This window comes from Emys orbicularis, chromosome 19 (genome assembly GCF_028017835.1).
Source record: "Emys orbicularis isolate rEmyOrb1 chromosome 19, rEmyOrb1.hap1, whole genome shotgun sequence".
Classification (NCBI taxonomy): Eukaryota; Metazoa; Chordata; order Testudines; family Emydidae; genus Emys; species Emys orbicularis.
The window spans coordinates 10,502,208-10,518,049 of NC_088701.1; the positions used below are offsets into that span (position 1 = coordinate 10,502,208).

At 43.7% G+C, this 15,842-nt stretch overlaps 1 pseudogene; it reads left to right on the forward strand.

Moving 5' to 3' along the window:
* The window catches only part of LOC135892054 (bromodomain-containing protein 4-like), a 104,801-nt pseudogene that overhangs the window by 22,269 nt on the left and 66,690 nt on the right, over nucleotides 1-15,842 (forward strand).

The following is a 15,842-nucleotide window of genomic DNA, read 5'->3' on the forward strand; positions in this document are numbered from 1 at the left end:
CTTCAACAGCGGCTGCTAAGGAGCCTGCTTCTAGAAAGGATACCAAAAAGCCACACTCATCCCCACACCGAGAATTGCCTAAAAGAAAGTGATCTCCAAATGAAAAATCTGCCCCGGTATTGATGGCACCAAGAGCGCACCGGGAACGTCCGGTGCTGAGACTTTCCGAGGAGCTAAAGACCCTATGTGGGCAAGCTTTCTAATAGAGGTTCACACAGTAAAGTGAAGCCTCCCAGCTTGGCACCTACGCAGCAGAAGAAAACCTCTGCACCGAGCAGTACAATGGCGCCATCTGCTGTACCTATGAAGCACAGCTCTGTCATCTGCACCGACAGCTTCAACTCTTATTCCTGGTCAGTGCACGTCCCTGGCACCGAGTGTCACAGTTCCGCAGCAATTGGGCGTGTGGACCTGAAAGTGACCTCAACACTTGAATCTCCTCTACTTGGTACGGACATTACCCCATCTAGACCAGGACCAAGCCTGTTAACCACTCCCTGTGGATCAGCCCCTCCTATCTCCAATGATGAGGAAGAAGAGGATGAGGCAGTAATATACACTTCATCACTAAACATCTACAGACATGCAGGGCTGGTATGGTCAAGCATGGGCACTGCCTCTATACCATTCCCACCAAACTGGCCATACTGGGATCCACGGGTAATGTATAGGGCCCAAAACCTCAGGCCCCCTATCCCGTCTAGGTCCATAGTAGCATGGTCCTCTTTGCCAACTGTCCCAGCACCCTCAGAGACACAAGAGGAAGAGACCCAGGAGCCTGAGGACACAACTGAAGGTGACACTTTGCTGCCCACTCACATCTCATTCTTCTCTCCTCCTCCCCCCCTTCCCCCAAACTACAGGGGATGATTTTATATCTTTTCAAGACCTCTTCAAAAGCACAACTACCAGAGACTTAACACAAGCTCACGGACATACTCCAGGCATCCCCAGCAGCAAAGATAGCCCTGCCAATTCATGATGCTATCAGGGAGCCTGTAAAAATAACCTGGCAGACACCTTCTACAGCCCCTCCCTCGTGTAAGCGGTCTGATAAACAGTATTACATGACAGCAAAAGGCACTGAGTTTTTATTCACTCACCCCGCACCAAACTCTCTGGTGGTGGGTACGGTCAACCAAAGGGGAAAACAACACCAGTCCAGAACGACCCCATATAATAAGGATTAGAAAAGGCTAGATCTCTTCGAATGGAAAGCCTACTCCTCCGCCACACTCCAGTTCCACATAGCTGATTTTGCGGCCCTACTGGCAAAATACACACACAGTCTGTTTGCTAAAATGTCAGAATTTATTGAAAGTTTGCCTGATGACAAAAAAGAGCAATATAAGGCAAACATTTCTGAGGGGTATCTCATCGCCAGGATGGCTCTATAGGCCTCTCTTGACTCTGCAGACACAGCAGCATGGTCCATTGCTACATCTATGGTCATGCACCATGCATCCTGGCTCCATCTTTCTGGGTTCCCAAGGGAGGTCCAAGCAACTGTTGAGGACTTGCCCTTTGAAGATCAAAAATTATTCACAGACAAAACCGGTGTCTCTCTACGCACCCGAGGGTGACCTTAAAAGCCCTGGATATCTTTATATCTGCAAATAAGAAACAGTAGGTTTTACAACCAGAGATTCCGGTCTCTGCCATACTTCCGACCACAAAGACAGTACAATCAATGGCATAAACAAAAATGGAACAGACGTCGGCAGAACCAAGATCAACCTTTGACGTCTCAACCATCCACCTCCAGACAATCATTTTGAAGGTGTGATCGAGGGCATGAGACCACCACACTCTGATTCCGAAACCAGATATGGTGCCCCACCCATTTGGAGACCATCTGTCACCATGCTACCCAGTCTGGAACACCATCATGACAGACAAATGAGTTGTAGAGATTATCCAGAAGTGCTACTCCATCCTCTTTTTATTTCTATCCCACCCCTCTTCCCCGTCCCTCTTCAGGGACCCCTCTCACGAGCACCTGTTGTAACAGGAAATAAACCACTTCATACAATTAGGTGCCATAGAACCTGTACCATCAGAACACGGGGAGAGGTTTTTATTCCCATTACGTTCTAACTCAGAAAAAGACTGGCAGGTGGAAACCCATCCTGGATTTACAAAAACTCAACAAATTTATGAGAACACAACATTTCAAAGTGGTGACTCTAATGTCAGAATTATTGTGGTTAGAGAAAGGACACTGGCTTTTGGCCCCCGACCTCCAGAACGCTTATTTTCATATTACCATTCACCCGCCACTCAGAAGATTCCTGAGATTCAGCCTAGGGAAACAGCATTTTCAATACAGAGTACTACCCTTCGGCCTTTCCACTGCTTTTCCTAGCTTTTTAGTCTGAGGGCTTTGCGTTTCAGTGATGAGGCCGCTGTAAATTGGTTTGCCAAGCTCCGCATCCAATAAGAAGAATGGTTGGGTTAGTGGTGGTTGTACTTGAGACATCTTAACTGTTACACAATGCCACGGTTTTGTGTTGAAATTGTAGCTATAATTTATAAGTGACTAAATTTGGCCACAGCTTTTTTCCTCAATAAATTGAATCTGTGGACACATCCCTGCTTACTGAAGTCATGCACATGCTGCTGCATGTCCTGCTAAAGAGTTTCCAGTGCTTTGCTGAAAGAGCAATACTGGGAAATGGCAGCCAAAATATAGATACAGTAGAACTTCAGAGTTATGAACACCTCGGGAATGGAGGTGGTTCGGAACTCTGAACAAAGCATTATGGTGGTTCTTTCAAAAGTTTACAACTGAGCATTGAGTTAATACAGTTTTGAAACTTTATTATGCAGAAGAAAAATGCTGTTTTTAACCATCTTAATTTAAATGAAAGAAACAGAGAAACAGTTTCCTTACCTTTGTCAAATCTTTTTTTAAACTTTCCCTTTTTTGGTAGTTTACGTTTAACACAGTGCTTTACTGTATTTGCCTTTCTTTTTTTGGTCTCTGCTACTGCCTGATTGCGTGCTTCCAGTTCCAAATGGGATGTGTGGGTGACTGGTGTGTTCATAACTCTGAAGTTCTACTGTATTTGCTGGCCTACACTGTGATCTCTTAATTTCAGGTTGCTATCCTAGTTAGAACTTCTGCAAGCTAAAAATCAGTCATTTTTTGCTCATGATTAGGTTTTGTTAGTGATTGGGCGAATGGATGTTCCAAATAGTATGTAAGTTAAAATGTCAGGAAGTCCCTGTCTAGAATGATAGGTGCTCCTTTTCCTGCAATTTGCATATATAAAAATAGAACTGTTGCTAAACAGACAGAGTGAAATATATCTGATGTCTGCTAGGAGGGTACTCTTGTAATGCCTGCTGGCCTGCAATGGGTGGGTGTCTTTCTCAGAAGTACTGCCTCCTAGCATGAGATTACTGTGCTGGCAAACGTCACCCTGCAAACACTATCAAAAGGAGGCAGTGCTTCTGGTTAACACCAGGTATGGTACCAAGTATCAGAGGGGTAACTGTGTTAGTCTGTATCCACAAAAACAACAAGGAGTCCAGTGACACCTTAAAAACTAACAGATTTATTTGGGCATAAGCTTTCGTGGGTAAGAAACCCAGAAGAAGTGCAAAAAGAAGTGGGTTTTTTACCCACGAAATCTTATGCCCAGATAAATCTGTTAGTCTTTAAGGTGCCACCAAGTATGGTGGAATTCCTCAATTACTTAGGGGCATGACTTTCAAAATGCCTTTCCCATCCTTTAATGTGGAAACCCTGTGTTCACAGGTATCTGGCTTTTGCACAGGTATCTGAGGTTCTTGTTGCATTTCACGTTAAAAGTTGCCTCCTGGGAGTTCCTGCTAGCGGGCAGATGGATGATCTTTCTCTGAGACTGTTGCAGATGTGTTGACGTGGCTGCTTATTGCCACTGAATAGCAATGGCTGTTGTTCATTGATGGGTATTGACTGCTTCTGAAGGAAGTTCTGCCCAGTGCGGTACCACAAGCCTGGTAACTGGGAACTGTAGCCAGGTGAATGGCCAGAAAAAGCTAAGCAGGCAGGGGAAGGAGAATAGACTCTCACCTGGCTCTGATGGGGACCCCTCTGAGGGCAGTGTGTCTTTGGACCTGATTCTACTTAAAATGGACCATGAAAAATTTGATTAGTATCTGTCCTGAATTTCAAGTATCAGAGGGGTAGCCGTGTTAGTCTGAATCTGTAAAAAGCAACAGAGGGTCCTGTGGCACCTTTAAGACTAACAGAAGTATTGGGAGCATAAGCTTTCGTGGGTAAGAACCTCACTTCTTCAGATGTCCTGAATTTGATTACTCGGGAAGGATGCGCTAAAGTATTGTTACCCAAGCACCACTATTTAAAAAATAATAATGACCATTATGAAATGTGCATTTGTTGCCTGATCAAAATGAGTACGTTTGAAGCATTAAGTGTGGCCCTTCTTTATTCCTTCATTTTTTGACAGTTACACCCAAGCCAGGAGCATCTACGGTACAAAACGTAACTCAAGCATCATCCCCAGCTCAGACGCAGGCCCCACAACAGAATCTTCAGTCTGTGCAAACAACTCATTCCTTTCCTTCTGTGACCCCTGACCTTATTGTCCAGCCTCCAGTAATGACAGTGGTGCCTCCTCAACCACCTGCACCTCCTCCCCCTCCTCCCCCACCTTCTGTTCCCCCAACCCCCACTCCCCAGCCCATTCAGGCACACCCACCTGTTATCCCAACAGCTGCATAGCCTGTGAAGGTGAGTAAACAGGGACTCTGTGGAGTTAATGAGTCAGGATTCTTTGTGTTCAATTTTCTCTCTAGAAGAGAGAAGATTTTTATTGGATGACTATTTTAAAACATTCACTGTGAAATCCCTTTCATCTTAGGGTTTAAAATTCCTTTACAGATTTTTACTGATTGGAGGGATGGGACTGAGACACACAGAAGTGAAGGGTGGGATTTTCAAGAGCACTTAGGAGAGTTAGGCTCCTAACTCCTCATTTGTCTTCGAAAATCCCACCTGAGGATGCTTTGTCTTCACTACCCGCCGATCCGGCGGGTAGCAATCGGTTTATCGGGGATCGGCTTACCGCGTCTAGTGAAGACGCGGTAAAATCGATCCCTGATCGCTCTGCCGTCGACTCCGGAAATCCACCTCGGCAGGAGGCGGCAGCGGAGTCGGCGGCAGCGCGGCAGCGGTCGACTTTCCCGCGTCCTCACCGCTAGCTAAGCCGACCTAAAATACGCAACTTCAGCTACGGTATTCACGTAGCTGAAGTTGCGTATCTTAGGTCGGACCCCCGCTGTAGTGTAGACCTAGTACTTGTCCAAGGTCATACAGCAGGTCAAGGGCAGAACCATAGATTGATGATTAGGGTCCAGGAGTTCTGATTCTCAGTCCTCTTCTCTAACCACTAAGACCCTGCCTCACTTGTCCTTATCCATTAAAAGTAGAATCTGTTTTCCATAGATTGTTGACTGTAGCAAAGTCATTGAGTAGAACAGTATTTGCCCATCACAATTTCCACTAAACATTTAGCCAGCAGCCTTGTGTACTGGGGTTAATAGTGTTTTTTTTGAGGCTTTTCAAGGAAAAGAAAGCCATCTGGCTTGAAAAGCTGTGTCACTGTGGCTAAGCTATCCAAAAGTGACTAGTAATTTTGGGTGCCTCAATTTTTGGATGTGCAACATAACATTCTTTAAATTTACTATTCAAAAAGAGCTGAGTTCCCACCCAATAAAATTGGGCTCCTTTATTATGTCTCAAGTTGAGTACCTGAATCACTAGTTGCTTTTGAAAATTTTGGCATACATCTTCAGCAGATCAGATCCTGCTAACTAATATTTCTTATTTTGAGCAATGCCTTTTATATCATTGCATCAGTAAGATTGCCACTTCCTTTCTCCTGAGACATGGCACTTTTGTAAATGGCACCTGACAGCCACAGAAGTTCTTGACAGAGTTAGGTACCCAAGTTATATGACCCTTCAGTGGGAGTTGTCACCTGATTGCCTTAGGTACTTCTGAAAATCCCATCAAGCAACTCAGCCAAAATAATCCAAGATCTGGGCTTCTGTAAACACCGCACAAGCTGTAGAAATGAATCCTAAGAGGTTTACTTGACCCTAACATGGTTCTTAAGTAAAAGATTTTGAATACACCTCTACCCCGATATAACACGAATTCGGATATAACGCGGTAAAGCAGCGCTACTGGGGGGCGGGGCTGCGTGCTCCGGCGGATCAAAGCGAGTTCGATATAATGCGGTTTCACCTATAACGCAGTAAGATTTTTTTTGGCTCCCGAGGACAGCGTTATTTCGGGGTAGAGGTGTACTCATTTAACCATCCTCTTGACCTTTGCTAATATAATAAAGATAATTTGTAGTTTCACATTTTCTAGAGGGCTCAGTACAAACTGCTTCCAGCATGCATATTTATAGAAAGCTTTTTAACTTTTTAGTCCTATCTCACCTGAGTACTTAGTGGTTAGACTTTAATATACAACCAGAGGTGGATCCTGTGAATACAATAGTAACAAAAGAGCACAAGACTAAATAAAATATTATAATGCTGTTGTATTTGTTGTTTTACAGACAAAAAAAGGAGTGAAGAGGAAAGCAGACACCACAACGCCAACAACAATAGATGCAATCCACGAATCCTCCTTGCTGCCCACTGAACCCAAGTCTGCCAAGATGGGCCCCCGAAGGGAAAGCAGCCGGCCAGTGAAACCTCCAAAGAAGGATGTTCCGGACTCTCAGCAGCATGTGGTAGAAAAGAGTAACAGTAACAAAGTGTCTGAGCAGTTAAAGTATTGCAGTGGCATCATCAAAGAGATGTTTGCCAAGAAGCATGCTGCCTACGCATGGCCCTTCTACAAACCTGTGGACGTGGAAGCACTGGGACTGCATGATTATTGTGATATCATTAAACATCCCATGGATCTGAGCACAATCAAAGTAAGCTCAGTTTCACATAGCCAAAAAAAAAAAAAAAATTGACTGTGCAGGAGGAATAGCTTCCCTGGGGAAATGCAGTCTGTTTGACATGCCAACTCCTGTATATGGGCGTACGTGTGCAGCTGCATGCTTAACATGGTGTGTTGTAGATATCCACCAAAAATGTGTGTGTTGCAAAAGAAAGGATTCTTCTCTGGGACTCTGTCTGAAATCAATTAACCATTCATTCTGTGTAACCTGAGAATTCTGGTAGGTGGAGTCTCTCATCTGTCCATAGTGTGCTACTCTTTAAGTGACAGGTCCTGAAAAGAAGACAGTCCTTTCCAGAATGTTAAAAAAAAAAAAAAAAAAATTGCCTGTGCATTTTTTAAAAGTAAATGTCCTCTACTATGGCCAGCCTACACTGAATACCCTTAGCCAAGATAATGGGCTCAATCAATCAGTACAGATTGCTGTAGTAGGGGAATTTTCTTTAAAAAACAAAAAAAAAGAAAAACCACCACCACATTGGCTATTCACCTTTAAAGGAAATGTTCTGCTTAATGTAAAGGACTATGTTTCCAGAGCATCTAAATCGAAGCCTTCTGCTGTGAGGACACAGCTAGCTCCCTCTCATGGAGTATTTGGGAGTTACTTATCCAAGAGAAGTAATTGGAAAGCAGTCCATATCTCTGCTGAAAATGTCAATTCATTGTTTGGAGCACTGTCATTTTATAACCTCATCATGGACATAGCTTTAAACTGCAGAATTCTTTGGTTGTATCAATTTAACTCTGAGCCCTAATATTCACACAACCCAGGTTTCTTTTTTAAAATACTTCAAGCAGAAGAAAGAGACAAATTTCTCTCTCCCCCACCCCCATATTGAGATTACTCTAGAACTTTGCCAGAATGAAGTGAATGAAGGAGTATAGTTTTTTTTCTTCAATTGAATAATTAAAAACTGTGCTGAAGATTGAGCTGGTACAATCGCCCCTTTTTCTGAATATGCATAATAACTTTGCACATTCTGTAGTATTCTCCAAATCTAACCAAAAAAAAAAAAAAAAAAAACAGCTAGGAAATTCTGAAAAACCACAAGTACAGAGAGGATCTGGATGGCTGAAGCATTGGTAATGGGATAACAAAGTTCTTTATTCCAGGTCACTGGTTGAAATTTAGTTCAAGTTGGTTGTGAGCAAAAATCATTGCCCATGACAACTGTTTTATGTTTATATGAAATGCATTGGTGGGTCTTGTTCCAGTTGCTGATGGTCAGGTGTCCACCTCTCAAAAAAACACCATCACTTTTGGCCTTGTTGTTGGCAGGCACAGCAGAGAGGCAAAGGATTGAATGAGCCATGGAGACAGAACTATCCTCACCTCTGGCTCCTTCAGACAAAAATTGAGGTATATAATGAGATGGTGTGGACAACTGTCGATAAATTGAGATCTGCACACATCAGGGCTTCACACCACTACATTCACTTCATAATAAAATGAGGTTGCTGTGCAGGGAGTTTATTTTAAGGCTTGTGTTTTTGTAATGCCCGACAGTCTCACTCTGGACTGACTAAGCCTGCACAGTTCAACTGCTTTGTTTCTTTAATCAAGCTCTATCTCTTCCCCGGGGGTGGGAATAAGATTCATCCTTAGATCCTTGGGGGATTTGTTCCCACACTACTCTCAAAAATCCTACATTGCCACAGCCAGTTGGATGTGGTTCCCTGTGTCTGACAGAAAAATGCCAAGCATGTTGCCTTCTTGAATGCTTCCAAGTTCCTGCTGACCTGAAGGAGGGATTATCCTGTGGTCCCAATTTCTAATTCCTCAAACTGTCACTGCTATCCTGGACTGACCCGACTTGCGGGATGTCTTTAACTGCTACTGACAGTTTGGGATTTCTCTTATAAGAAAGTGATACAAAGATTAAAAACTTGTTTGTTTAAAAAATAATTTCAGGTGTGTGTGTGAAGTTTTAGCGCATTGTTGTTGAAACAAAACCCTGCACTGTGATTGGTAATGATGTTCATGGGCATGGGGACCAGTAATCTAGTGGATTAGTTCCTTCATACTGTCCTTTGAATTGGTAGTCAGTGAAAGTGTCTGCCAGATGTGGGCAGTCGCGTTCTCCCATGTAGCTTGCAGCTGCCCGTTATTATGGATGGATGTTCTATGAAGGAATACCAGCTCCAGCATACAATGTTCCATTTTGGTCTCAGCAGTTTAGCTGCATTGTATGCTATTTCTGTAGTCGTCTTTTGGATGCACCTCCATGTTATAGTTCAGGATGGCTGTAATGTGCTCCATTTTATGTAAATCCAATGCAGATCTCAGGTTTCTGGCAAGTTTCCAAAGCAATGCTCCATTTGGCAAAGGTTAGATATAGATGGAGATTAGGTGGAAGCCCAGAACTCTATGGCTGCCATAGATCCAAGATATTTCTTGTCCATTCAGTAACTTGTTTTGCTTGCTCTGTTGATAGTGGAGTTTTGTTTTCCCTTCTAGTCTAAACTGGAGAACCGGGAATACAGAGATGCTCAGGAATTTGCAGCAGATGTCCGATTGATGTTTTCCAATTGTTACAAATACAACCCTGCTGATCATGAGGTGGTAGCTATGGCACGGAAACTGCAGGTAAAGAAACTGCTTTGTTAGAGTGCTTTTCTGTTTTGAACTCGTACCTGAAACTTTATCATAACCTATACCCTAAACTTAAAAGTAAAATAAATTGAAGTACAGAAATATACCAGAATGGTACACTAAATTTTCAAAAACAAATCTTCCACATTGCAGTGTTAGCATGAACTGTAGTTGCTATACCAGCTTGAACAGACTGAACTGGTAACTTTTTTTTTCTTCTTCGAGTAGTGTCCCTATAGGCACTCCACTTCAGGTGTGCATGCATCCCTTGCATCTTTGATTGGAGGTTTTCAGTAGCAGTGCCTGTTAAGCCCATGCATGAACTCCAGACATCCTCGTTCCCTGTCCCAACTCTGAGTAGAGCTGTGTGGCAAACCTCCCTCAGCCTGAGAGAGTGTCTAGCATGCCTGCTTCTAGCGTTGCCCTAAGCTTGCTTTAGGATCATCTAATTTTTAATTTCGTGTAATTATTCACTTCTACAAGTTGTATTTTATAATTTCTTTGCTTCATTTGAGGCGAGCTTTTTTCAGTGCTTCTCCTCCTCCCCGCCTGAGGGGTTCCCTATGGGGTTTTTTGCCTTGTCGCCAGTGTATGCCAGGATCTCTGGGATTCAAGTACAGTCTCATGTCTCAGGAATCTGTCCCACTGAGTGCTGGACATTGCCAGTACAATTACTGTTTGGGGTACAGTCATATCCCTCAAAAGCACAATACCTATTTAACTTTAAGATCAAAGCTAGAAAAAAAACAGGAGATTAAATTCAAGCTCCTCTACGATGGAGCACTCCCATCTTCGGATCCAGGCCACGATACTCCCCTGTACATCAGCCTTTGAGCGTAGTGCCTCATCAGCTTCTGCACCAGATTTCCCCCCACCTTTTCAGGGAAAGATGTTGGAGGGTACCAAATAGGCACTTCAAAAGAGGAGTTCTAGTTCTCCTCATGAAGAGCCTATTTCAAAAAAGCCCTAGTGTCTTCAGAAATTGACTGTCAGAGACCTCAGGTCCCGGACTGAATACTGCTGAGGCTCCAGGCTCTGGTAATACTGGGAAGTCTTCTAAGACTCAGAGCCCTTCAAAGAGCCACAGTAACAACCATACATTGGTATCAAAGCTATACTCAGTACCACCTAAGCATGAACGCATTAGGAGAGACAATACATTCTCTGCTTCCAGAAGCGCTGTACCGACAGGCCATCCTGTGCTGCCTTTGGTTTCTAGACAAGTGATCCAGGGTCCCTTGTGCGTCCAAAGGAGTCGTCATCTTTGGTACCAATGACTTCTGCTAGACAGGACCCATCAAAGCAGGTCTCAACCTGGTACAGATTGTGGAACATTCCTCATTCTCAGCACAAATCCACCTGATACCACAAGAATTTAGGTATTCAAGAGACTTGTTTGTCTCAGAAGAGCCGAAGTCTCCCCTCTCAATGGGGAGTACCTGTTGATACTGATATCAACCGGGTCACCAGGATTAGATCTTTCCCTGGTGCCACCTGCTTCTCCAGTACTTTCTGAGCTAGGCAGAGCTCATCCTGTAGACAATAATGAGGACCTCTCTTCAGATTCCCAAATCTTTGTGCAAGGACCTGTCGGCATAGGGACATCTTCCCTAACACCTTTATGGAAAGAGAGGATCTAGGGGCAAGACAAATCTATGTCCCTTCTCATTGGTCTGAGCAGCATTGGATGCCATCTTCTGTGCTTAATGGCTTTCCTCAGTGGCTATATTAGAATCTTTGGGCCACCAATTAACGGTTTTCAAGAGCCTCATGCCTTTCTCATGGTGACCACTGGGAAGACCGTTGCTTCCAACTGCCAGAACGCATGCACCTTGTACCTTTGTAACATAACATGCCAGGTTACATCTTTGCTCTGTCCAGGGATGGCTCAGGATAATTTATAGCCTGAAGAAGCACAATCTAGTGTCTTTCCCTCACTGAGTACTGGACTTACTCAGTTGGTGGAAGGACCCATCCAATGTTTGTGCAGGTGTTCCTTTCATCCAGCCTCATATCACCGTAACATTAGATGCAGCCATGGTGGGGTGCAGGGGCACACTTGGGGACGCTCACCATTCAGGGCAAATTGTCTGCCCAAGTGTCTCTTCTACACATCAACCTCCTGGAGCTGAGGGCAGTCAAAAATGCCTGTAGCTATTTCATTCCATTAATCAAAGGCAAATCCATCAAAGTCTTGACAGACAGCATAGCTTGCATGTTCTACGTCAGTTGTCAGGAGGAAAGGGGTGCAAGATTCCCCCCCACCCCCGGGCTGAAGCAATAAAGCTATAGAACTGATGTAATAACCAATCACGACCTTATTTCAGTCTCACCTTCCAGGTATATAAAACATGATGGGTGGCAATCTCAGCTGTCACTTCTCCCTAGATAACAATTGGGAGCTGGACTTATGGATCCGCAATTGCATTTTTCTGACCCTGGAGTTTCCAGAGGTGGACTTGTTTACTGCCACCACCAACAGGAAGTACAAGAAATTCTGCTCAAGAGGAGGGTGGACTCCTTTCCTCATTCCTTGGAAAAAAGGCCCCTTCTCCATGCATATCCTCCCACAGCTTTGATCTTGAGAGTGTTGAACAAGATCAGACAAGAAAAACCCAGGGCCATTTTAGTTATCCCATAGTGACCAAGTCAAGGGTGGTACCCTTAGCTGATTCGTCTTTGTTGTCTGGCATCTCCCCACTTGCTGTCTCAGGATTCCCGTTGGACTCTTCATCCCAACCTGGGAATTCTTCATCTCAGAGCTTGGTTCCTTGATGGTTCTTGGGGATAGCATCTTCCTATTCTGCAGAGGTATAACAGTGATGTTAAACAGCAGAAAGATATCTTGTGAAACATTTGCCTTCAGAAATGTAAGAGATTTCACCACTGTTGTACTGGGCAGCAGTTTTCACGTGTTCATTCTTCCCTCTTCGCTGTCCTTGACTACCTGTTGGAATTGAAAAAGTCAGGACTCTCCATGAGTTCAGTAAAGCTCATATGGCAGCCAAAATGACCTTTCATTGCTGTGTTGAGGGATTCTCAGTGCTTGCTCACTCCAGGACAGCAAAATTCATTAAGAGGTTGAACCTTTCCACTGAATAGAGCTCTCCCCTAAACTTAACTTGGTCCTTAATAGTCCCCTTTGAGCCAGTGGCTGCCTGTTCCCATCTTCACCTGGCCATGAAAACTGCTGTCTTGGTGGCTGTCACTTCTGCCAAAAGAGTTGGGGAAAGGGGGCTATAATCCCAGACCCTCCCTTTACAGTATTCTTCAGGGAGAAAGTTTCATTATGACCACATCATAGCCTTCTACTAAAGGTATATTTTGAATTCTGTATTAACCATTAATATTCATCTTCCAGTCTTCTTCCCAAAACCACACCAGACCACTGAAGATTTTTCCCTCCTCACTTTGGATGTCAGAAGAGCATTAGCCTTCTATCTGGACAGAACCCAACCATTTTGAAAGTCTCCCAGACAGTTTGTTTATAGACAGATCCAGAGGATCCACAATCTCCACTCAAAACTCTCAAGGTTCAGCCTCCTTCTGAAGTGCCTAGCCCATTCTACATGATCTCAGCATGCTTCTATAGCACTGCTGAAGGATATTTCAGTGGCTGATATCTGAACAGTGGCAACCTGGTCTCCAAACACTAAGCTTTGATTCATGCTGCCAGATCAGATGCTGTATTTAACATTGCAGTTATAACTTCAGTGTTGGACTCAAATCCAAAGCTCCCTCCTGCTTCCAGGGATACTGCTCGGGAGTCACCTGAAATGGAGCACCTATAGGGACATTACTCGAAGAAGGAGAGGTTACTCACCTTGTGCAGTAACTGCACTTCTTCAAGATGTCTCTCTATGGGTGCCCCACTACCCACCCTCCTTTCTCTCTGGTTCAGAGTTTTGTCTCGCAGAAATCACAGTGGAAAAGGAACTGGGGGTAGTTTGCCCATGCAGCTCTATATCTCAGTACAGGGCATGAGGCCATCAGGAGTGCTTGTGTGAGACAAATGGGCACTGCTGCTGAAACTCTCTGATACAAACCTCCTGGGAGGCATCTGAAGTTGAGCATCCATAAGAGTGGTGGTGGTGGGGAAATATCTTGAAGAACTGTAGTTACCGCACAATGTGAGTAATCTCTCCTTGGTCTCTGTAACTGTGTACTTTGTTTACCACCCTTTAACTGAAGTGAAAACTTGTTTTGCTTCCCATCTTGTAAAGCCTCAGAAGCAAATAACTTTATAACTAACTTTGTCGTACTCAGTACTCTGTGTTGCCATCACAGTAATCCTTTATCAAAATTCAGTAATCCTTTGCGTCAGAGCCTTTCATTAAAATGTGCAACTCTCCACTCACTTCTGCAGTCTGTAGGGCTTTTTTAAATAGCAGTGTAGCTTACAGAAGGGAAGTGTTTCACTCAATATGGAAACTTCAGTATTCCATGAAAATGTCTGTTTACATTCGTATTCAGAGCAGCTGGAATGACTCTCCTAGTTCCAGTAGCCTGTGTAGGAACAGTCAGTTATCTTTCAATAACTTCACACTCGTAACAGGAAGAAGATCCAGAATAAGAGCCCGAGGTTCCCACGGTGCTGTGCTCCCTTGTGCCATCTCATTTTTTATGCTGAAAACACACGTGCACACTCTGCATTGGGCATTTTGGCATGTAGTTTGTGGATATTGCTCGGCTTAGAACAGAATATTGAAGGCCTCCTATAACTATCATGAAAGCTACTCCATTGTATTGCCCCGTACACCATACTATATTGGTATACTTGGATGTTCTGCTTAATCTAGCCTTTTCAGTGAAGACCAGATCCATCCAGACTGACAGCTTGTCAGGATGGCTTTTTAAAGGGAATTATATTTGGCTGCAACTTAACTCATCATCTTGCTCCTGCATCTCCCCTCCCTTGGAGATGATCTTATATTGGAGAATTGTCAGGCACTTATTGATGTAAATGTGAACCGGAAACATGTAAAGTTTTCACCTTCCTTCCAAGAGGAGAAGAAACCTGAAAGCACTTTGCCCATTCATCAGGTCTTGAAGCATTTTGTAAGGGTTGGATTACAAACTATCTTCGAAAATATGTAGGCAAGCTACCCAAGGGAAAACTGAGGAGTTCCTCCTGACGTGAGCCAAAGTACTTCTCTCCAAGATATGCTTTGAGAGACTAATCTCTTTTGGTAGATAATATTCAAGGAGGTAGGAGCCATCGGGTGGTCATATGAAGATTTGGCTATTCAGCTGGAAGTTTCACATCTTTTTTCCATTTTAGAGCAGTTTAATCAGTTCTTTCTGCTTTCCAACCCCAGATATTGGGTTTTTAATTCCAACAGATCTAATTTAGGCTATGCACTTTGAGGACAGGGGAATTATACAGTTACTATTGTCCTAGGGATATGTACTGCTATATATTCTCAGACACTAGGTTTCACTGTTCTACTTTTTCAATGCTGGTTGCTCTTTTATGTTTTGACTCCAAAGGCACTATGGGTGGCTATTTTGTGGCTTCTTTGCTGCAATTGTGGGACTGTTTAAAGACATAATTAGCCTGAGCTTTCACAGCCCTAAAAAGCTGCTTCTGATCCATGTATGCAGAGTTATTGTAGTTGTGTTGGTCCCAGGATATTAGAGACAATATGGGAGAGGTAATGTCTTTTATTGGACCAACCTTCTGTTGGTAAGGGAGACAAGCTTTCACAGAGCTCTTCTTCAGGTTAAGAGAGACAGTGGTATTTGGTAGCAGCTGTCTTGTGCAGGCTAGGCATATGTGTTGTGCTGTAACCAAAGCTACCTAGTGAAACTATTGTTTCTGCTAATGATGTCCTAAATAACGGCGTTGTTTCTTTCACAGTTCACACACTGGTTCTGTTGGTGAAGGAGTTCTCCTTGAATACATTATTTAAGCTTCATGTTTTTGAATGACCTGATGAGAACGCAATGAATTGCACTCCTTAGTTAAGGCAGCCAGTGGTGACGTGGCAGATGTGGTCCTCATGGTACAGGGTCATGCATAAATAGCAGTGTTTTGCTGGATCCTGCCTACCAAATACATTTCAGATAAATTTTAAAACTCAGCCCCTTCCCCTTGCTACTTTAACCTCCATTTTTGCACCCTCTTCTCCTATATATACCTTCCATTGCTGGTTTTCACAGCTTTTCCCAAGCAACAGCAGAGTGAGACTGGCTTCTCTGATACTGAAATTCTAGTCAATTTCTGAATAGCTGCACTGACACTGACCAGTCTTAATTTTGCTCAGCTCTGTT